The sequence below is a fragment of the Taeniopygia guttata genome, chromosome 8 (assembly GCF_048771995.1).
Source record: "Taeniopygia guttata chromosome 8, bTaeGut7.mat, whole genome shotgun sequence".
Lineage (NCBI taxonomy): Eukaryota > Metazoa > Chordata > Aves > Passeriformes > Estrildidae > Taeniopygia > Taeniopygia guttata.
The window spans coordinates 31,076,142-31,100,078 of NC_133033.1; the positions used below are offsets into that span (position 1 = coordinate 31,076,142).

The 23,937-nt window shown below is 43.5% G+C and overlaps 1 long non-coding RNA gene across 1 annotated transcript; it reads right to left on the reverse strand.

Moving 5' to 3' along the window:
- Positions 1-89: 89 nt before the first annotated feature.
- Positions 90-3,031, reverse strand: LOC121470385 (uncharacterized). Its single transcript, XR_005981298.2, has 3 exons — positions 1,132-3,031; positions 833-1,003; positions 90-317 (listed from the first exon to the last, which is right to left on the reverse strand). It is a non-coding gene; the product is annotated as an uncharacterized lncRNA (long non-coding RNA).
- Between the last annotated feature and the right edge of the window lie 20,906 nt (positions 3,032-23,937).

Here is a 23,937-nt window from a genome sequence, read left to right on the forward strand (position 1 = left end):
CCAATCAGCCGCCAGCGCTGCCCTGGCCGGGGAGACGCGGCCGGGCGCCTCCAATGGGAACGGCGGGGGGGGCGCCGCGGCGACAGCGGCGGTGGGGTTAACCCGGCCCGGCCGCCGCCGGTGCCGCGGCACGGCTGCGGGGAACATCCCTGCCTTCAGGGTGGGAGCAAGCGAATACACATTTGTCACACATGGTTTTCAAATGCATATGGAAAATACTTAGCTGTGTTTGCGCGCAGGATCCGCGGGAGCAGGATGCTGTGGCAACGGGTCCTGTAACAACGCGCGCCGCCGTCAGAGGCACTTGGCTCCTCGCACTTTGGATTACAGAATTCTAATTTAGAATTACAGCCCTCTTAAAGAGTATTATTATACTATATAGCCCTATTATACTACACGTTATGACTACATGCAATCCCGAGCAATACACTTCCTTTTATAATCTAGCACCAATAAATTGGATGCTATTCAACCATAACATCAATAGAATTTTATCTCTCTCCGTTCAACTACAAATAACATATTAATTTAATATTTCCCCCCCGTTCAACTACAAATAACATATTAATTTAAATTTCCCCTCTACGCTCACACACTCCCAATATAAAATAACGATCCAGTGTCAATTCACTCTGGCAGGCTGCGCTGGAAGTTTGGCAGGAATGCGCAGCTGGTGCAATGCCAGCCTGTCTCAGCAGGAGCCTCCACCCAGCAGCACCGAAATGTGCTCGCAGGAACACCACGGCAGAGCACGGGGCTCACGGATATTCCAGTCCTGCGCACACCCACCACAGCTACAGCCCGTGCATCCCCTTCCTCCACAGCTCCTCACCGTTTTCTCCATTGCTTCTGCTCCACTTGCTGTTCTTCATCCTTTTTTAGTCCGTTTTCACAGAATTGTTTAGGCTGGAAAAGACCTCTCAGATAATTGTGTCCAACATAGTTGACTGCAGTAGCTTGGGCTGCTTTAACACTGGAACAAATGCTGCACTTGCAGACTGGCCTGAAGTGGAAAATAAATGTATTTCTTTCCAGGAATTTTCCCTTTCCCTCCTCCATTTTTAGGACTTGGAACAAAAACTTTTAATGGGCCTTTTAAAAAACCCTTTGAAAAAAAAAACAAACCCATACCTAGTGCTTTATGACTTCCTGCTGCAAGGTTCCAAGTGCCTCAAGAAAACATCTTTGCAGATATCCACACTCAGGCTGCTTCTCTTGTGCAATGCTATTGATAGAGGGAAAGATATTTAAACACATAGATATATAGATATTAATAACACAGTTTCATTGTTATGGACTGCTCCTCACCCAATTAAAGTTTTAAACCTAACTACAATCTCAGCTTTCATTATTAATTAGCATGTTAATATTTAAGTGCTGAGCAATTGTCTACAGCTATAGATACATTATGGGCTAAGCAGTGGGCAAGTGCATCAGGTTACAGACAAGGCATGGGGCTGGGGGTGTTGGGTAGCCAGGGACCAGCAGGACACAGGGTGGGCATGAAAGGCCATCATCTTCCAAAGCTGACAGGCAGAAGAGGTTTGTTATCCCTTGCCAAGAGCAGACAGAGCCCAGGAAGATCAAGAGAAAGAGCTGGAATAAGGAATAAGGACTGTCTCAGGCTGCAGAACAAGGTCTGGCTGGGGAAGAACAGCAGTCAAAGGGCCATCTCAAAAGCTGTGGGAAGGAAGCCATAGAGGCTGTGAAATAATTCTATCTGCTCCAGGAGAACCTCTCCATGCTCAAAAGGAGAAAGCTTTAAATCAACATACACTCTCACCAGATACTGCACAGATCTTCTTATTCAAAGAGCTGTGTGATCCTAGCAGCAGGCTGAAATCAGATTTATACTATATAAAGGAGATTCCTGAGTCAAGGATGACACTTAGACCTAGCAAAGCATATTAAGCATGGCTTTGCAGAAGATACCTGTAAAAAATAAAGCCACGTGTTAATAAGCTGAAGGCACAGAAATAATTTGAGGCAGGGTGCCTCTGAGGTCAGGTATCATGCACTGAGTCTTGGATGGAAACTCTGCAGCTGAAAAGGTGCCACCCCAACTCCCTTCCTGCCAGGCACTGGAGAGACAAACAGGGGTCATTGCCTTGACTTACCCAGGAGGAGAAGTCCTTGGATCTGTGAAGTGGGAATAGTGAAAGAACATAAGAGACATGAGACAGACACCAGGGAAGGACAGGGCAGGTGGGCTGAGGAGCACTTAATGTGCAGCAAGACTTCTCACACCAGTGTGAGAAATTCACTCAACTCAGAGCCCAACTCAGTGCCCACCTTCCCCTGCCTTGCCTACAGTGTGACCTGTGGGGAAAAGGAAGGGCCACAAGGCCATTGCTCAGTGGAAAGGCACCACAAGAAAGCTTTCACTGGGACTACAGCATAACAAAGGGGTCCCTCAGCACATTGTCAAAAAGGCCAGACCCTTAGTTACACGAGGCATTAAAACTGTCAGGCTTATTTCTACAGTTGTGTGTAATTAAATATTTGGGATATTTTTTTCCTCCAAAACTGTGTTTAACTGGAAAGACAAAAACACACATTTAACATTTAAACTTCCTTAATTGCTTTTAAATGTCACCACAAATTAAACAGTGTTTATTTGCTGTCTAATTGACAGCACCACGAAGGTATCACCTCTCCACCTGAGCACAAAGGCTTTAAGGGAACAGCAATGCACATTTGCATTGCACAAAGCTGATTTTATTCTCCCTGCCTCCCCATCTCCTATGTACCTTTGATGGCCCTGTGCCTGCTCCTGCCTGTTCTCCTGCATGAGAGTTTATAATCCCAACTTCATTCGCTGGAGGAGCAGCCACCAGCTCACTACAGACCAAGTCTCCTTGTGGAGAGAGGGAAGAGTGCTGGTTCCTTGGGAGAAGGAAACCAAGAGCAGTTAAACAAAGCCCAGATGTTTGTTGGGGTCCTATGGAAGACAACAAACTCCCCTCTGCATCCTTTCACCAGAGACTGTGCCAGGAGAAGACAGACCTTGGGGATCATTAACATCTCATCAGAGCTGCACATACTGGAAATCTGACAAGGGCACTGGAGTAGCCATTTCAAATTGACTGAAACTGGATAAAATAATATTTTTTTTAATCTATTTTTAAAATTCAGAGTAATTTTAAGTTAAAGTGCAAGACTAGTTTGGCAATTTCATGAAGCATCAGTGCCCAAAATCAACTTTTGTAAAGTAGAATCCCGGCCCATGGCAAGGAGTTGGAACTAGAAGATCCTTTAGATCCTGTTCCAACTGAAACCATTCTGTGATTCTATGAATAAAAGCAGTGGGCATTGTTCTGAGCCTTCTGTAAAATATGAGGGTTCAGCACACATCCTGGGAAAAAGAAAGGGAGAAGAGAGACAGTCTTGCTTGGAAAGCAAACTCCACAGAGACAGATGGTGCCAAGGAAAAGGGGCAGTAACCACAGTGCCAAGGTTTTACCTTTCTTTCACTCTAGAAATAACAGAAGTGTTTGAGATACTGGATTAAAGCAATTCTCAAGCTTCTCACAACAAATGAAGCTCTGTTCAGCTGAGGGGTTGAAAGAAGTCACTGTGTTGTGACAACGTGCCACCCAGGCTGTTGTGCATCTTCTCTTGTACCTGGGTATTAGTCCAAAATAACTCCAGATATTTAAATCACAACTCCCTGACTTCAGAGCAAGCCAAGTAAGCTGTGCAGTGACTCTTATGGTTCTTCCTGTCACTTTCTCAGGCTGTCACCAGAATGTGGGGATTTAATTTTAATGTGTGACCTTTATCAGATTCCTGGTATGAAAGTCCTTCCTTCTTCATGTGAGCCTCCTGAAAGAGAGGGGTCACAGCAAAGATCCTGAACACAGCCTTAAGAACTGACCTGGAGAACTTCTAAGTCATTTAACCTTGAGCCCAACTTGGCTGCTACAGAATGAGAACTGCTTTCATGAAAAAGGCTTCTAATTCCTCTCCTGGTGATTCAAGACATCAATCAAATTTACCCAACCTTACTAAAGGCGTAATTGATGCTGAGTGTCCTCCATGGCTACCCGCTGACACTTCCTTACAGATAACCCCCTTGATGGTTTCCCTTCAGGGCTGTAGGTAACTGCTGCAGAATGCAGGGTAAATTCCCCTTTTGCTCAGAAAGTTGTGATGGTGTTCAGTGGCAGCAAATTCCAGAGACAACTGAAAGGAAATGCCCCTCTGTGAACAGCAATCCTCAGGATCAAAGGTGGTTTGGCATTGTGACCTCCATGCAAAGCTGTGGATATTGTATCTGGAGCACAATCAGGAGAACTTTCAGTGGGGTAAAGACAAGGAGGGAGCAAGGCCAGTCTTTTTGGAGCTAAGCTATTCACATGCCAAGTCTAATTCTATTTCCATGAACAGCTCCTGTCTTGGAAGCTGGATCTATCTGTGAGAATTTTTTCAGTGTCTATAATACTTTTAATCTCAAAGATGGTTCTGAATGGACACACTGTCTCTCTGCAGAAATCCCTTCCTTGTTCACTGGGATGGGATCTCTCCTGGAAATTATGCTTGGCCAGATCACTGCTCCCAGGGCTGCAGCTCTGCTCACTGATCTCAGCAGGATGAAAGCACAGGGCTCAGGGAGGGGTGACTTAGCTGAAGGTGAAGGAAAACCATACCATAGTCTGAAATTGCTGTGATTTTGAGATGGGAGACGGCATCTTTATAGTCACTGATCTACTGGAGCTCAAACTTCCTCTAGGGTGGAGTGGGGGTCTAGAACTGAGGCTGGTCAACCGGCACCATTCCTTCAGTGGGAGAATGATTCCTGAAGTGTAAGACTAATGATATCCAACCTTGCTAACCCACAAAGATCAACAACTCCAACTCTAGCAAACTGAGTTTATATGACAGCTCATTTCTACTGCACATTCTGGGTCTGCTCATCCCAGTTTGTCTCAGTTTCCCCTTCTGCAGACAATGTAAACATCTGGGAATTAAACATCCTATCACCCTTGGAGGAAATCAATCAGACCAGGCAACTCTCAAGGTGAAGAGAGTTGCAAGGTGAAGACTTGCAGCACTCAGGTGTTCCAGCCAGCACATGAGGAAAGGGACAGCTCCCAGGCTGCCATGCCTTCCCCTGCACTCACATCACCAGGAGCCTCCTCAAACATCCCCCTTCCCTTTCTGATCTTTAATCCTGCACGGGAAGGGAATCCTGTGCTCAGCCTGGAGTGAGAAGGGAAACTGATCCCTTTTTAACTGGGATGCTCTCTGCCCAGAGTCAGACCAGAGCACAAGCACAGGAAGGCATCCAGGACATGTTCCAAAGAGCCAGACCATCCTCTGAGTGACCTGCAGCATGAACAAACACAAAGCTGCTCCTCTGCATATTCACAGCACACATTTACCGTTAAACTTTGCAGCTCTTACATATTTAAATAAGAGTCCAGACTGGAAAGGGAATGCTTACCATCCTGACTTCACCTTGCCACAAAGCAGCTCCCTCCAATGCTTCCAGCTGTGCAGAACAAAGTCCTTTAGGAAACTCATCCCACTGCAGGTGCAATTCTTCAGATCTTGCCTCATCATCATCTGTTTGGTAAATGAGCTTTTGTGGTTTACACAAAGGATTAAAGAAGTATTTCTAATAAAAAAGATACAAAGGATTTTTAACTTTTTAATCTGACATTAAATACAAAAAAAACTTCATTGGAAAAAAAAAAGTTTCTCTAAAAGATGGCATGAATTGATCTAATCACTGGCCTATAGTATCAGAAACAAGGATCAGCAAGACCTGGAGAAGTTCCCTCCAAATATCTCCACAGGGTGTCAGTGTTATTTCAAATTTGGGTCATATTATGCTGGAATCAGACTAATTTCTCACCACATTATTTTTATGAGTTTGTTCCTCAGAGAGCAGCTGCCACCAGATAATTTTGCCCATATTTTTCATTCTATTTAAATTAAATTCATTTAATTAAAACAAAACATCTTGAAATGGGGAGATGGAAACACATACTCACTGTGGTCTGGGGACAATGGGAGATTTCAGAAGGATCTGCAATGGGATCACCATTATAAATCTGCTCCCAGTTTGCTGGTGGGATTCTCAATTGCTTCTGGGCAATGATCTTCCAGCAGCTGATCCAGATTCATTCCACAGGCACCAGCCCAGGGCTCCGTGTTCTTTCCCTGACACGACCCCCACAAGCATCTCTGCACTTCAAGATCTGCCATGATCCATTCAGCATTTGAGAGCTGACTGAGGCAGAACAAAGCTGTTTAAGTTGACCCTTGCCAAAAATTATTTTCCAGACAAGCTGCTACCATGTCTGTGCTGGAACAAGGTCCCACTGTGCTCTGGCAGCCGTGGCAGATGTGTCTGTGACACACAATATCCCCACCGCTGTGGGTGCCCCGAGTGACTGCACCAGGCAGCTCCAGTGCCTCTGCAGGGCTCTGCTGGGATGCCCTGGCATCTTATTGATCCTTGTTTCTGACCCAACACTCCTCTTCCCAGCAGCTTTCTTCATCTTCCAGTGGTCCAGCCTTCTACAACACTCCTATAAGAGCTCCCCTTCTAACATGGAATTATGAGAGTTACTGGAAGCACTGTTGGATGTCCAACAGGGATGAATGCTGAGTCAGGAATTTTCTACAACTATTTACTACTCAGCATTTCAGTTCTTTATCATATTATTCTACAGTTTGCCATTTCTTATCAGGGACATCATCCCAAAGAATCTTCTCCTGAAAGCAACGCTCAGGAACGTGCCAGTAACAGGCAGCAAACAGGCAGCACATTGTGTTAGCCCTGCACAGAACATGTTCTGCCTCAGATATCAGGCAGCAGTTTGACAAACAGTTTTTCAACAGGACCATCCATCTAAGCTGCCCCTGCCATACTCTTTGATACTCTCTGCCATTTATCCACCCACCTCTGCCAGCCTTTCAGATGTGCCAATACCAGGCCTCTGAGGCTGGGCAATAAGTTGAGTTGCAGAACTGACCTAAATTTAAAATAATCTGGCCTAAAAATCAGTATATATTTAACCCAGATTAATGATCCCATCCAATTCACCAATTGCCACCAGGACCAAGTGTGGGAGGAGCACTGGGTGGGAAGGAGGTGCTGGACATTTAAATCAGTGCAGCTCAATTTATACTCCTGGACTCTGACTTGCCTTAAAGTAACAAAGAGATGAAACCCCAGATCTCCAAAAATGCCTAAAAATTCAGATTTCCATAGGCCACAAAATGGTTTGGGTTAGAAGTGACATTAAAGATCCTCTCATTCCATCCCTGACATGGGCAGAGATACCTTCCATTATCCCAGGTTGCTCCAAGCCCCATCCAGCCTGGCCTTGAACACTTTCAGGAATGGGGCAGCCACAGCTTCTCTGGGCAATCTGTGCCAGTGCCTCCCCACCCTTACAGGGAAGAATTTCTTCCCAGATTTCAGGATTTTCTTGTTCTAACATTTTTTGTGTTTATGTCCTACATAAACAACGAAGGGCAACAAACAGTAACATGCCCAGAGGAGGACAACAGAGCTGGAGAAGGAGCTGGAGTACTCCAGCACCTCCAGGAGGAGGAGGGAGCTGGGGCTGTTAAGTCTGGAGAAAAGGAGGTTTAGGGGACACCGTACTACTCTCTACAACCACCTGACAGACAGTTATAACCATGTGGGGGTCAGGCTCTTCTCCCAGGTTAATAAGTGATGGGACAAGAGGAAATGGCCTCAAGCTGCCCTAGGGAGGTTTCCATTGGGTATTAGGAAAAATTTCTTCATGGAAAGGGTTCTCAAGACATGGACCAGGCTGCCCAGGGGAGTGGTAGAACCACCATCTCTGAAACTGTTCAAAAACTGTGTGTGTGGCACATGAGGAGACAGTTCAGAGGTGAACACTGTGGTGGTGTTGGGGGAGCAATTGGACTTGATGATCTTAGAGGTCTTTTCCAACCTTTGCAATTCCATGACTCTAAGACAGCTGGTTCTTTCTGCTTTCCCCCACCACAGAGAGCAGGACACCAGGCAGGGGACCAGCCTCACAGCAAGCCCAGCTCCTGCTCAAAGCTACCTGGTGGTCTGCAGAACATAAAAATATTTTGGAACAGCTGCACTGGATGATGGCAGAGAAGGAATATTGACTGGGACTGCTGCGGCTATTTCTTAAGTCTTTAAAAACGAAACATCATGGCAGCTATTTAGCATGGCTTTTGAAAATTCAAATATTGACAGAAGGAAGTTTTCCAAAGGATGCCAGCAGCTTTTGCAGGAACCCCAGCAGTTGAAACACTGTGGTGTCAGATGTGGGCAGCAGCACAACCAAGCCCACAAGCTCCACAGAGGCAGGAGAACTTCAGCACTTTGCCCTCCGCAAGGCATGCACGGGAGCTGGGGGTGGCAGGGCTGCAGGGTGGAAGGGAGAGGCCAAAATGCCCTGAGGAACTACAATCACACATGCCAAACTGCATTTTACTGGGAGAGAGTGACTTCACTCTTTACCTCTCCTTCCCCACTTCCTCTGCCCCAAATGGACAGATGTGGCTTTGCAAGAAATTAATTACAGATGGAGGCTAAAAAAAAAAAAGGGGAACCCCCCCTCCCCCACCTCTTAACCACAAGGCTTTTTCCTCTGCAGACTTGAGGATGGATGGGGCGACCTGGGAAAACTGGCAGATGGAAAACCCATTACAGATGTGAGGTTTGGAGAATAAGGCTGAGGGACAATTTGAGAGTTGTAAATTTTAACTTTAGGGGTTTAAATGCATTGCTTAGCAACACAAAACAAATAGGAAACAAGAAGCCTCACGAGAGAGATGCTTAAATATTTTAAAATCCCTATTTGAGCTGAAGACTACATTACCAGAGACCTGAGGGGCTGCTATTCTCAACAGCTACAGTCAAGTCAAAAAGAAAATGAGGACTGTAATCTCATTTCCACACCAAAATGTAAATAATTTATTTTGGTCAAGGAAAATAGTTATTTGCTTGTTCCCATTCCCGTTTTGCATGGTACAAACCTGAATAAGATCAGAATAAACAATGAAATTTTAAGCATTTTGCTGCCCAGGAAAGGATATCATAACATGTTCAAATACAGGCAAGGAAGCTGCTTTGCTAGGCATGTATATATTGTATATGATCATTGCTACCATATGTCTGACCCTCACTACATGGTCCAATGCCATTTTATGCTGCTGCATAAATCATCTCCTAAAATTCCTGACATCTCAAAGGATGGTAGGGGCCTCCAACTCCAGGGAGAGAAGGAGAAGGATGAAAAAGAACAGATCACCTGGAAACAAATGTTGAACATTTTACACTATTTCTTCACCATGAAAAGGGTAAGAGGAAAGGAAAAACAACAACAACAAAGGCATTACCAGATTTGAAAGGTCAAATACTAGTTTTGGCCTTTTTTTGTTTTTTCACCTACTGAAACAGTAGAAATACCAAGTAAAGCAAAGTATGAAGCTTCTGAACAAGCCTGTGGCCAAAACCTCACCTTCTGCAGCAAAACATGAAGGAAAAATTCATTAAAGATTAAAAAATAAATTCCCAAGGAACCAAAACTCCTTTCAAAAATTCTCTTCTTCTCAGAGCCTTTAAAAGCAGTTCTTCAAATGCATACATACATAAAAACAAACAAACAAACAAACCCATCACTTTTGTAGCTGTTCCTTGCCTTATTCTGGGGCATCAGCCCACAGTGTTATTACCTCTGGGGTGTGCTGAGCTGGCTGCACCATGCACTGATCCTCTCCTGAACTGCTGAACGTGACATCATCCTGCTGCTTTCATGAAGGAGGGCCACATCAGTGGAATTCAGAAATAACCCAGACATTCCCACTTGGTTTTGCTGCTTGAGCAAGAAGGGATATGGCAGGCCCACAGATTTGAAGGTTTTTATCCTTTTTTTTTCCTTATCTGAAAGAAGCCAAGCACAGAAGCCCAACCATAAATAACTAGAAGTAACTAATGCTTGCAAGAGTTAAAATCAGTAGAAAAGCTCCTCAGTGGCTTAGAAGTCCAGGCCAATAAAACCAGCTGTTCATATAAATACTTAACCTTCAAAATCAATGAAAAAACTAGAAGTATAAGAGACACATCTTGCTTAATCTAATGGCCAGAGATATGGAGAGCAAAGAGAGAAAAGGCATTCTGACATAGAACTGTGGAATGGTTTGGGTTGGAGGGGACCCTAAAGATCTAATCTAAGCCACCCCAATCCTAGTGGACACCTTCCACTAGACCAGGTTCCTCCAAGCCTCATCCAGCCTGGCCTTGGACACTTCCAGGGATGGGGCAGCCACAGCTTCTCTGGGCAACCTGTGCCAGGGCCTCAGCACCCTCACAGGGAAGAATTTCTTCCTAATATCCAGTTTAAATCTACTCTCTGTTAGTTTGAAAACATTCTCCCTTATCCTGTCACTCCACACCTTTGTAAATAGTCTCTCTCCATCTTTCCTGCAAGTTCCCTTCAGGTACTGAAAGGCCACCATGAGGTCACCCTAAAGCCTCCTCTTCTCCAGGCTGGACAATCCCAACTCTCTCAGCCTTTCCTCACAGCAGAGCTGCCCCATCCCCCTGATCCTCTGCTGCCTTCTCTGGATACTCCAACAGGTCCTTGTCCTTCCTGTGCTGGGACCCCAGGGCTGGAGGCAGCTCTGCAGGTGCGAAGTATTTCTGTACAGACCCTCACCAGTTTATAAGCAGCACTATATCAGCTGAAATGACCAGATGTAAAGACACAGAGAAGACCCAAAGATCCAACTCCAACTGTGGTTTATCTCCTGGCAGCAAGAAATGTTCAAAATGCAACTAAATACTGTTTTGTGGGCATGTCACAATGATGGTGTAAATCAGCAGTGTCTGCTGTCTGTACACCTGCCTGAAAGCCAGCACTAAGCCATGCCTGGATAAGAGGCTTTTGGGAAACAGATTGATCTTGGGCCAAAAGAGGCATGTATGAAAATCTCCACTGGAAGGATTTTAGGTGGATAACTTTTACCTTGACCAGGAACAGGAGCAGAGACCACAGGCAGGCTGATGGTAGAAACAGTTTCTGTGGTGGGTGGGTGTTCCCTCTTCTCATGTTCTATTTTCCCATCTCCCTATCCAAACCCATGGCACAGGACTACCAAGACTTCCTTCCTCCACTGCCCTTGCAAGGCTCTTTTTTTTTTTTTTTTTTCCACTTTGCAGATTGAAAAAGTGAAGGGGCATCTTTCCAGTCCCTGAATTATATACTAGGTTATTAAATCACACTCATTTACCAGACCTAATCTGAGAAAATACCTATTGAAAAAATCACTTGGTGGACAGCACCAGCAGATGACCTTAAACAAGGCTCCAGCAGCTCCCAGGAGGTTTTTCTACAATCAGTTGAAACTACTTGTCAAGATGTAAATACATGCCAGAAACTGATGGTCTCATCTAAGCACTGACTCCCTGCTGCTGCTGGTACCACCCCTTACCTGGGGTAACATTGACTGGAAGGTTTTCCAAAATTCTTTTGGATAGCTAAGGGTCTAGCTTTCCAGGATTAAAAAGGCAAGGAAGCCTAGCATCTTACACCATAAAAAAGCCCTTATAATTCCCTTTATTCTACTCTCTGCAGAATTCTCAGGGGAATTCAATGCACAACATGGAAAGCAAAATGAAACACAAATTCATTATTTCTCTTTTGCCAGCTGCTTTTCCTTGCAATGAAACTTCCTGTCATGTTTCCATCACAGATGTGCTGTGAGACTGGCCTGCTGCAGCACTACTGCCCAGCTTGGCTTGCATTTTTTTGGAAGAGAGTAGCACAGAGAAGGCATAGTGAAAATTGAGCCTTGCTTTGTTGGATTCTTTCCTGGATAAAGGCAGGAGCTCCTAGCAAACCCCACTGTTTGTGGCCAGAAGATTCCCCTAGCCAAAGATGTGACACCAGGTCACTTGACACAGGGAGCTTAACAAAGGGAAAAAGCCCTCAGAGTTTACTCGTGCTCTTGGCTGAAAACTGGCTGCTAAAAACTGCACTGGAATGAAAGGGCATTGTGGTGTGGAAACTGAAGTCTCATCAGATGTTCCACTGGAAAACAGGAGCAGCTTCTCCAGGCACGAGGCAGCGCTGCTGCTCTTGGAGCGCCGGAGGCAGCGAGAGCCAAGGGGCTGGGCAGGCCCGCCCTGCTGAACAAGACTCACTTCTCTGGATGCTGCTGAAACTTGCCACTGCTGGTGAAACCCTGGCTTTGACATGAGCTTCAGGCAGAGGAGATAGATGTGGGGCAGAGGAGATGACAGGGAAAAAGAGCACGGAGAGAGATAGGAGGGGAAAGGGGCTGCCTTGTTCCCAAGCCCCATCCCTCGTGAAAAGGTCCCTTCAGCCAGACCTATCTGTCAGCCTCTGACTTGCCTTTCAACATTATGATGCTCTTTGATTTTATTCATTCCTGCTGGAGGTTTTGCTTAAATATAAACAGCAGAGCATTTCAGCCGGAATTAAAAAAATACAAATAAAAGAAATGAGAAATTCCCCAAGCCTCCAGGCACATTTTAAAACACATTAAAAAGGATACGACAGTACCAGCTTCATACATACCACAGCTGCAGTGACTCGCAGCAAAAGTAAGGAAGGTTGAATGTGCTAGTGTTTTGTTTTAAAATACGGGCTTCACATTCAGAGAGATCTCTACAACACCAAAACCTGAAGGAGAGAGTGAGAAATTCAGTGATTCCCACCTTTTCCACCTTGATATTTCTGCTTTTCCATATGCAGGGCAGGCTGGACTGTGGGAGAGCAGAAGCTTTTGTGAGGTCTCCAGGACTCTGGGAAACACAGGCAGCTTTACACTAGGATTTACAACCAGTAGGTAAAGAACAACTCCAAAGGTGTTTTATTACTTGTGATGAGGGACTATCAAAGAAGCCACAGGCTACTTTGCCAACTGTTTGGTGTTACTCCTTTAGCTCTTATTGGCAACCCTCTAGGCTATTGCTCTATTTTTCTTTCCCCCTCCCACTCGCTTATCTTTCATCTTCCAGTCTCCAATATTAACTCAATTTCATGTTGGAAATTAATCTGCACAAACGCTAAAGAAGTTTAGCTGCTAAAAAGAAAAAATAGAAAAGAAAAAAGGCAGCAGCTCAAGTACCCGACACACAGAGGCCAGGATGGTACTCCAGCACTTTATCACAACACTGGTTGTGCAAACAGAAAATGAGTTCTTGTAAATGAGTCACCAGTAAAGGCAGAAAGCTTTTTTGCACAGATTTTGACATTCCTGTTTTCTGGTTTGAAACATGGCCAAAGGATGAACATGGATGATCTTCCTTTGGTAAGCACAGGGCTTTAATGACACGCCCCACCTTGTGATTAACAGTAATGTCTGGGTTTCTTGATTCTTCTGACATGAAGACCAAACAGTGTTGGAAACTGTGTATATTTACCATATCCTTCTGCTTTTAGCAGTTTTCAAATACCGCCCAGAATAGAAGTTCAGACTTGCACTGTGATTGACACTTGTACAATCACTGTGGGAGACAAAAGATTAAGAAATGTAAGCGAATATTGACTGACACTTGTTTGCCCTGTGTGAAAATAAGGAAACGCAGGCCAGGGCAGTTATGTGCTACAGCTTCAGTAAAGATGGACTGGCTGCCTGTTTAACTAAAACAAAAATGGGGAGAGAGAGGTGATCTATGCTACTAATCTATACTGGAGGATTTAGAAGCAAATAAAGCTCTATTAATCTTTCCAAGCTTGTACATACAGATGTTTTACTTTTTGTAACACTATTTCAAGTTAAACCCAGATGGTGTAAATCAAGCAGTAATGCTCACTACATATACTTTCAAAAAAAGCATTTATTCCATCCCTTCAGCATTCCAAGCAGTTCAGCAGGGCAGAGCACCCACCCTGAGCAAGGATTGCACATGGCATACTTGACTTTGGAGGGGAACACAGTTCCAGCAGTGGCTGTCTGGAAATGGCTCCTGCAGCCAAGACTGAGACTTCCAGACCAGGAGTCACTGGTGGATGTAAAATGCACCCAATTTCTAAGCTGGCAACAGCTATAAATACTGGACCACTAAGGTACATATTTTTAGAACCAAATACAATTTTTCCCCTCTCAACAGAGAGTTACAAGGCATTTTGGGAACCAGAATGGAATCTTTAAAGTATTAACCATTTTTCTTCTTTTTTTCTTCTCTTTGTAAATTGTACCTTCACCAAGAATTCTTTATGTTTATGAAACTGCCTATTCATCTTTTCCATGGATTACACTGTTTACAGTGACCATTAAATTCTACACAGACCACTATGTAAATGACCAGTTAAGCCTGGGTAAACATCCACCTTGTTTTTTCAATCCCACCATTACTTTTGCATTTACTCTTGTTTATCTGCTGTCTTGCAATGCCTTTTCTTGGCCTTACAACCACATTAACTTGCTCCTGCAGTCCTTTCTATGAGCAAATTGTTTTAAAGAAATACCTATGTTTTTATGTAATAAAATGTGAAAAAGCAAAACCCCGAAGATGCAGTCCAGCGTAAATCATGATGGAACACTGATAATAAACGAACCTTATTCATGCCAGATAAAGCAACAAATCCTAATTTAACACACCAAATAATTTATCCTTAGCCAGAAAGACACTCAGACATTCAAACAGCCGTCTTTGTACATATGGAGAAGCTGCCAAGTCTCCATACTTGAATGATCTCATAGACTCTGGAAAAAAAAAAAAAAAAGAAAAACAAAACATTTTACCATACTAGCTGAATACACAGAGGCAGAAAAGGACCAAAATGAAAGCATTTTAGTGGTCTGGGTCCTAGTACAAATCTGCAGAGAAGTGTGGGGAAGAAATATGACCACAAAGTCACAGAATAAAAACAGAGCTAAGCAAAACCTTCCCTAAGTTGTCTGGCCTGTAATGGTGCTCTCTATGAAGCAGTGAGGAATAACCACCCATAAATATCCACTGTTGTTGTTCTGACCCCAATTCACATCAAGCTTAACTCATACTTCTTTCTGAAACAAAGAAAAGAGGGACTGTTTACAAGAGCATGGAGTGGCAGGACAAGGGGAAATGCTTCACACTGATAGAGGGCAGATTTAGATGTGATATTGGGAAGAAATTCTTCCCTGTGAGGGTGGGGAGGCCCTGGCACAGGTTGTCCAGAGAACCTGTAGCTGCCCCATCCCTGGAAATGTTGGATGGGGCTTGGAGCAACCTGGGATAGTGGAAGTGTCTCTGCCCATAGCAGGGGGTTGAAAGGAGATGAGTTCTAAGGTCCCTTTCAACACAAATCCCGTTCTGGGATTCTGTGAAAAGGTCTGAGCAAATGATGACCACTGTTGGAGAAGTTAATGTGTAAAGGTTGTAAAGTTTTCCTCTGAATCATCAGGAAAAGGTGATCAGTTTTCACCTACAATGCCTTTTCCTTTTGGTGTGAGGATTGCTGAGTTAGAAGGGTAGGAGAAGAGGGCACAACAAGGATACAAGCAAACAAGAGGACATTGATCCATGTGCTGCTGCCTAGGAGAAATATCTGTGTGCAGCCCAGTTGGCTTGGGCTGAGGACTGAGCACAGATAGTTATTGAGCTCAGCCTGTTTCCCAGCTGTGTACACTGGACCTGATCCTCCACTTGGGTAAATTTCCAGCTCAATTAGGCTGTGGAGATGACAATTTTACCAGCTGGAGACTGGCTGCATTCGGGGTTTCCAGAACTGCTGCGGTGTCTTTTATCCGGCAGCTGCACGTGTAAAACCAGCTCTGAGAGATCACACGAGGTACACCTTACCCTGCTCAGGTGAGACACAGGCAAGCACAAATCTCAGGTGTAAACAGCAACTGATCAGTCTGGATTTCAGCTTTGTCAGTTGTTAGGTCAACATGGGCTGAAATTCCAAATGTGCCACATACTCAAAATCCCACTTGACAAGAGAGACTTAAATAATCCATGATAGAACTGAAAATTTGAATTTTCTTGAAGCTTTACATCCTATTATCTACCTATAACTGAGTATCACCCTATACTGCTGTTCATAAACGAGGAAAGTGACCTCAGATAGGAGACCCAACACTGCCTCAGCATCTTTCACCCCACCTCAGCCTCTCCAGGCTGCTGCCACCAGCGAGGCCTCCTGGATTCCATGACATTCACCCCAAAGTGGGATGGCACCGTCAGGGCTGTGTTTGGTGTGTCTGAGCGTGCAGGGCACAAGCCCAGCTCTGTGTCTGTGTGGGATGAAGCAGCCCAGCCCAGCCCAGTGGCCATCCCACCCCACCACACACCTGCAGAGACTCCACACTCAGCCCACAGCTCTGGAATCTCTCTCCCCAGCCCTCTCTGCATAAATCAAGCAGCAGGGAGGCTCAGAAACATGACGAATACGTTGGCTAGAATATCTCCTGCTGTAAAGACACAGGAGGAAGGGGGATACTAAACTAACCTTGCCTTGGATGGAAAAGCAGCTGGAATTTAATGTTCTTGGAAGCCAGCCCTGGCTGTTCAGACATGGATCTGCCAGGGAAGTCCCCAGCGGAGGCATCACTCATTCTCCAAAACTAAAACGTCAAGAGAAAGCCCTGGAAATCATTAAGCACTCTATTCAACATTTCTTGAACAATCTCAGGCACGGGAGGGGGAAAAAAAAATCTCAACCAGACAAATTCTCAGTGTTAATATAAAACAGAGGGGGGATCACCAGCAATCTGAAGTGGAATTTTGCTTAATTGTGTCAATCTGAAATGATTACAACATTAAACCACCTCAAAAAAAAAAAAAAAAAGAAAAAAAGACAAGAAGGAAAAGAACAGGAAGAAAGCTAGGAAAAGTTAACGAACAGAAGTGTGTTTGGCCTGGGCTTTCAGAGTCATCTCCATCACAGCCTACCCTGTGCAACTGCCCAGCAGCACCCCCCACACGTGGCAAACTGTGCTCAGCCACCAGGAGCTCCCTGTGGGACAGAAATGGTGCTCAAACAGAAGGCAAAGAGAAAACCTTCCCTGGAGAAGAGCTAGCAGATCCCACAGAAGCTGTGCCTCACTGGCACTGGCCCCACTTGGAAGTACGTCACTGCTTTTTCCTAGGGTTCAAATTAAAAAGAAAGGAGGTAATTTTGCCATCTGTCACAGAAGCACAGCTCTAGAAAAAGCATGTGTGAGTTTTAATCCTACACAATTCAGACACACACCCCAAGTGGCTTCTATGAAAATACATTTCTGGAGTTTGCTCTTTCCAGCCCTTCCAGGGTGAGGGAAGATTTTCTCCCAGATGTCCTGCTTCTCCAAACACTTTGCTAGTGAGGTGCCTCCTAAATCACTGACACAGAATCAGTGTGGAAATACACACACAGCCACCACCACCTTCCACTAGAAACACAAATGATTAAGTCATGCCACTGAAAGAACTAAAAACCCATTTTGTAGGAAGAGAAGCAAACTTGGTAAGCAGCAGGTTGAACTAGATAGGGTTTTTTGTTTGATGTTGTCTTAAAAAAATAAGTTCTGCATTTTATGAGCTGGGTAAACAGGTTGCTTATTGTTGGCTGACCCAGTAAGTGCCAGAAACAATTCTTTTCTGTGTGATCCAGAAAGCATTTGGCAATCTCTTTTGGATGAAAGCTGTATCAAGGAAAAAAATCCAAAAAATCATTCTGCACTCAAGTATCTGACTCTCAGGAGCCTGAGAGTGCTAAGATCAACTAAGTGCTAAACTTGATTTTTTATTTCCATTTAGGATCACTAATATTTCTTACAATGTTGGAAAACGCAGATATCAATGGTCCTACTAAGGACTGCTGCAGGCTGATGAAGCTGTTAACTCTTGTGGCAACAGAAAAATAGACTTTATTCTGTTCCCTGGGTGCCTGGACAGGTTCTGCCTAAAAAGCTGCTATGGAGCAGATGGAAGGGGCAGGTTTTGAAGCAGACTGGAAGACGACAACAACCAGAAGGATCCCCAGAAGCAGCCCTGAGGGAAGCCTGGCACAGCCAGGAATTTCCTTGAGGGTTGGGGAAGGAAAGAGAGAAGCACAAGTCTGAGGTACTAGTGAAGATTTCCCAAACTTGCTTATGCACATCTATTATTGGACATATTTCAGCAGAAAAAATAGACATTGCTTTAAAAAAACACAATAAAATGAGAAACAGCCTTTGTGCATTGGGATGCACAAGAGCATTGGGATGCACAAGAGACACCTCTTCCTAAACCACACTTCCAAGCAGAAACTAACCACATTTATTCCCATATCTAGCAGCATTCATTGGATTTAAGTTGACAGAAATAAAGAAGTTTTATCCTCCCACAAGTTGACTGCTATAGCAGTTTTCATCTAAAGCAGCAGCAGATTACCAGGACAAACATATTCACAGGGATTTCCTTTCAAAAATCACTCTAATATGAACATATTTTAGTGGCAGAAGGGAAAAAAGCTCACTAGTCACACTAGCAAAAGACTATTCAATTTAAAATTAAGAGTGTGGCAGCACCAGCTTAATGGAAATTAAAGTCTGTTGGCACTGTCAACTAACTGTGAACCACTTGAAAGCTTTGTTTAATTTTTAATTTAAAAAATAATACAAGAACAGGACATGCTGTCAATACTTTTACAGATCCAATCCCACTTTCCATGTCTGCTAATGGAACCCTTACAGTTCTCGATTCACATGACTTCAATTTGAGTTACCACAAGAAATGTGTTACAACTTCAAATCTTCAGCCTGATCTTTTAGGGAAAATTAAAAGAGCATTTTTCTGTAGCTTGTGACTAATTATACAGAGTTGATAGTTTGGCCTATTGCATTGTTTAAATATACACAACATATGTGTTTTCCATTAATCTTTAATATAATTTTTAATAATCTGTTCTGATTAATCTCAATACCAACAGAGGAACCAGAGTCCAGCATGGAGAAACTGTATGAGTTAAAGTTTGTTTTCAGCACAGCTGAAATCCCCATGATTTATATTAGGATAAACAAAGGCTCAGAGGTATTCCAAACCTCAGATTCTTTGGTGTTCAGATACCATAATGTAAACTCTCATCTTGCAAATTCAGATTTTGACAGAAGGTGTGACCAAAGGAAACTCTGGGCTACTCTCAGTAAGTGGCAGGTTTCAAAGCTGCACCGTTTTCCCCTGCAGTACAACTGGACTCAGTATTTTGTACTAAAAAATTATTTTAAAAAGAACCTTTAGAAGATTGATTTTGCCTCGATATTGAAGAGTCTGAGACTGTTCATAAGAGACCAGAGCCCAGACAAGCCTTCTCACATTGCCAAGCTGTGCCTCGTGGCACTGCAGACACATAACTAACAGTGGCATTTCTCTCATGACCTGATTAAGCCCCACAAAAACCCCCCACAATTATGGGTCTGCTCCCCACTGTTCCTTTGAGGAGCTGTAACAGAAACTCATCCCCCTTGCTAGTGTGAAACCTATCTTTTATCTACAGCCAGATTTGCTCATGTGACAACATTCTCTTATTTTAGATGTTTCTTTTCCATTTCTTGCATTCCAAGATATGCGTAAAGAGCAGCTTCGAGTTTCACAATGTGGGAATAATACATTTTCGAAATACTAAAGTGAACTAGGAAATAGATTTAAAACAGTAACATAACCCTAAAATATGAAGTGTTGTGTTTGCCTAAATTGCTTTTTTAAAGAACCATAAGAAATTAAAATTCATCTAGTTACCAACATTTGAAATGGCATTGACTTAATCCAATTTGTTGTTTCCTTGCCAGCAGCATATTTTTACTTTAATCTTACTGCCTATTACATTTTCATTGCATATCCTTGACACTGAAGGAACAAATGCTGGGTCGATATTATCAGAGCATTCAAAGTCATTATCTAACTAGAAGTGACAGGCAGAACAATATATTAAAGAACTCTTGCTTAACTAAAGGACTGGATAACTCAAGGTGAACCAGTCTGATGCATCCCAAAAGCCTCCCTTGGAAGTTCTTGCCACATGCATGGCAGGAGGAAAAAAAACCCCCTGAATCTGCTCGTTTACATGCAGCACTGAAAAAGCAGCACTTCAAGGATCAAATGGCAACACAAAGGACTGAGTTAGAGTAAATAATAAATGTATAAGCCTTGCAGGATTTGTGACCTCCTTTTACTCTTGAAAAGGATCAGAATATCAGGGTGAGTTGAGAGTTTTGCATACTTTCTCTTTTAAACTTGGACCTAATAAATAGTTTTTCCTTACTGTTTTATTTGAATAAACTATTTTACTCATATTTTCCCTGGTCACTTTTATGCAGACAGAATGGCAAGAGGAACACAGAGCTACCCCTTCTGAGACTGGCAGGAGACTGAGCAGGAGCAGTGGGCTCAGTCATCCAAATGCATCATTAACCTTGGGAGCATTGCTGATGAGCTACTGGAAACTCTTCAGCTCAGTGAGCTTTGTCTAGAGAATTGTTTTTATTTTTGATACTTTAAGCTTCTTTGAGTGCAAGAGATGGTTCTGTCTGCACAGAGCCTCACAAAATCCCTGAGGTTCCACATCCACAGTCACCTACAGCCCTGGCACTACCAGGATTTAAATGATTTACCTTGCCCTGAGTTTTTCTTGGGCTGACTGAGACACACAGCAAGGTCACTGATGGGCTCTACCTCCACACATCATCAGTGTCAAAAAGTGATTTAAATCAGGGTAGCTGATAGGTTTTGGCTAGAAACACCAGAGCAGACCTGCTCTGCCAAGTTCTTCCTTGATTATTTTATGCATTTATGACCCATTGGAAAGTGCACTGGCTATCATTCCCACTATTAGTGCTGCACAATGAACACAGCATTTACTACTTCTCTGCTGTGCCTCAGTTTCTCCACTGCAGCACAAGGACAGGATGATGCCTCTCTGGAAGGCACTCAGACTGATGGATGAATCCCATGGGAAGAGCAAACATGAACTGCTTGCTGATATTCTGAACTGGGCAGTAAGGCATCACCACATTCTTGAGGAACAGCTTCCCCTGGAGTCTTATAACCAACAAGGTATTGAGTTTTTCAGCTTTGATTTGGACAAATGGGACTGGAAGAAGAGCAGCACAACAGAGAGGATTTGAGCAAGATGCTGTTCAGTAAATATTCATTAGATACCAGAGTAGCAAGCATGGTGTATCTATGTACAATGGCTAGGAGAGAGATACCCAAAATGGCCATCTATCCCAAAATAGTCTCCTCATTTCATTTAAGGTCTCTGAAGGAATCTCACAAATGTCCTTCAGAACCTGAAGGGAGACAGATGGAGAGAGACTATTCACAGGGTTGTGAAGTGACAGGACAAGGAAGAATGGCTTCAGACTGGTAAGGGGGCTGGGTTAGATGGGATACTAGGAGGAAATTCTTCCCTGGGAGGGTGGGCAGGCCCTGGCACAGGGTGCCCAGAGAAGCTGTGGCTGCTCCTGGATCCCTGGAAGTTTCCAAGGCCAGGCTGGACAGGGCTTGGAGCAGCCTCGGCTACTGGAATGTGTCCTGCCCATGGCAGGGGGTGGAATGAGACAACCTTTACGGTACCTTCCAATCCAAACCATTCTGGGATTCTATGAAATTAAATCTAAAGTTGTGTGCAAGAACCCTATGTGTCATTGACATTGCATGAACTATTTTAACTGCTAAAAGTAATAATATACAGATGTCTCTGACAAGCTGTGAACCAAGACTTAGCACAAAGTCTGGGGTACATTTCACATTGGCTCTGTGCTGGTGTGTTCATACCACAATCGTTCTGCTCTTCATCATCTTACAGCTTCTTTCCAAAGAAACCAAAAGATTAGCAGAAACATTTTCACTATTAAGCCATTATCCTACTGAATGAAATTGAGAAGATGAAACTGTAAAGCTTTCAATACACAGAAGCCATTAGGAGTCAGAATTTACTTACCTGACTAGAAGTTCCCTCACTATAGGTTTACTCTTCCCTCTGAAGTCTCTGCTACGTGTCAGAGTCGGGGAATTAGAACAAAAGCAGCACTGGTGTAACAGCATAGAATTTAATATTGATGGGGACCTGATTACTGAGGTGAAAATGACTCAGGTTTGGTAACTTCTATACACAGTATTTTGGGTATGCAATTCTAATCAGAAGTTCATAAAATGCTTGCCAACACCAAATATCCCCAAATCAAGAAATTACAATAGATCATAATTAGCCCATTTTGACTGTCTTTCTTTGAGTAAGTCTCAGATTCATGTTTATACTCATTAAAGAGAATCCTGCTGTTCCAGCACCAAGAACTCAGGGTTTGCATTTGCTTTTCCCAGTTCTACCATGACACATTACTGAGCTACTCACACCACCATCAGTTTGCCTCTGAACCACTGCTTTGGGACTGCTCCTGTATGCGGGAATGGCTCCTTCCTCTCATGAGCTGTTTCAGTATTCCAGTCACTCTGGAACATGACAGCAGATCTGCAGAGTCAGGCAGTGAGAAACACAAGCCACAGTTTACCCTTGGCTGTCTTGTGCCATCTCCAACAAGCAATGCTTTGGTTAAAGGCTTAGCTGCTGTATTATTTGCCCTCAGAACAATTCAACTCCTTATCCCTTTTCCACAATGAAAGTGACACATTTTCCTACCTGAAAAGAAAATGGAAGATAGATTAGCACTTTGCTGCTGGCTGTGCTCATATGTATGAGGTTTCTCTTTAGCTTAATAAATGGCTTGGACTCACTTTGTCTTTTGATACACATAAACCCCACACTTTCTTAACCTGAAAAAAATATGCTTTTATTTGGCTTTTTGCAGATCTCCTTTGAGCAGGCCCTTTCCAATGTTTTAGAATTAAAACAGTATCATCTCATACACTGGAATTATTCATCAGGTGCTTGACATGCTCTATCACACTATACACATCATAGAAAAACCCCTTCTCTTACAGAGCAAGATAAAGACATTCAGTAAAGCCAGGTTTTTGCACAGTCTCTTGTACCAGCTCAGGGAGACAAACGGGAGGTTTTATTTAGGATCTGCATTTTGTCCTTAAGCACCAAATTGAACTAAAAATGAGAAACTGAATGAGGCAAAGGTAAGTATTTCCCATGTAAGGATGTATGTTTCAGTATTAATGCTCAATTAAAGCAAAAACCTATTAAAACTAAGAAAAGTATTACTCACAAGTTAGAAGCATGGATTCAATCTTCTGTATTCAATTTATTTGTTGATATAAAAACCACAACCTGGCTCTGCTCTGTCAAAGCATGTAGGTTATGCCAAAACAGTATCATCTGTTTACATCTGGCTGTCTTCTGCTCACATTTTTGTTACCTAACATTCTCACTTACAAAACCTAATATTAAAAAAAGGGAAAAAGGTCATCTCCTTTCAGCTGGGTTATTTCATACATCTGTGGTCTGGTTTCTCTGTTTTTCCCACAGATGTGAATCCCTCCCCCAGCACTGTGGTTTCTTCCCATGCAAAAGGAAAAAACAGCAAACTGAAGATGACGTTACGAAGGCAATTTCAATTCTTTCAAATTTTACAGTTTCAAAAAGAACATTCAGTTGGTGGATTCAGCATACACACGAGGGGAGAGAGCAGAAGTATATCTGGAATGGAAATCATTCCAGTTGGGAAGCAAGGAAGGGATCAGGTGCATTTTCCCCGCCTCTCTTCTCACTCTGTGGATTTGGAGGCCACCTCCTGTAAACAGCAGCCTGAGAGACAAGAACATAAGGAAAGGGGCAACAGGAATCCTTGACATGTTCCTTGACTTGGAAAAAAAGATAAAATTAAAAAAATATGCCAAAGACTCTCACTCCAGCCAGTTTTATCAGGCTCTGCAGAGATGATACAACCTTTCAATATCTAAAGGCAAGGAAGAACCTGACTGACAAAGTCAAAGATGAAGACAGAGCCAGACTTGGAATCTTTGCTGTGGGCAGAGATGCAGTTCTAACAGGGGAGAGAAAGTCTTTTCCAAAATGGATCCAAACC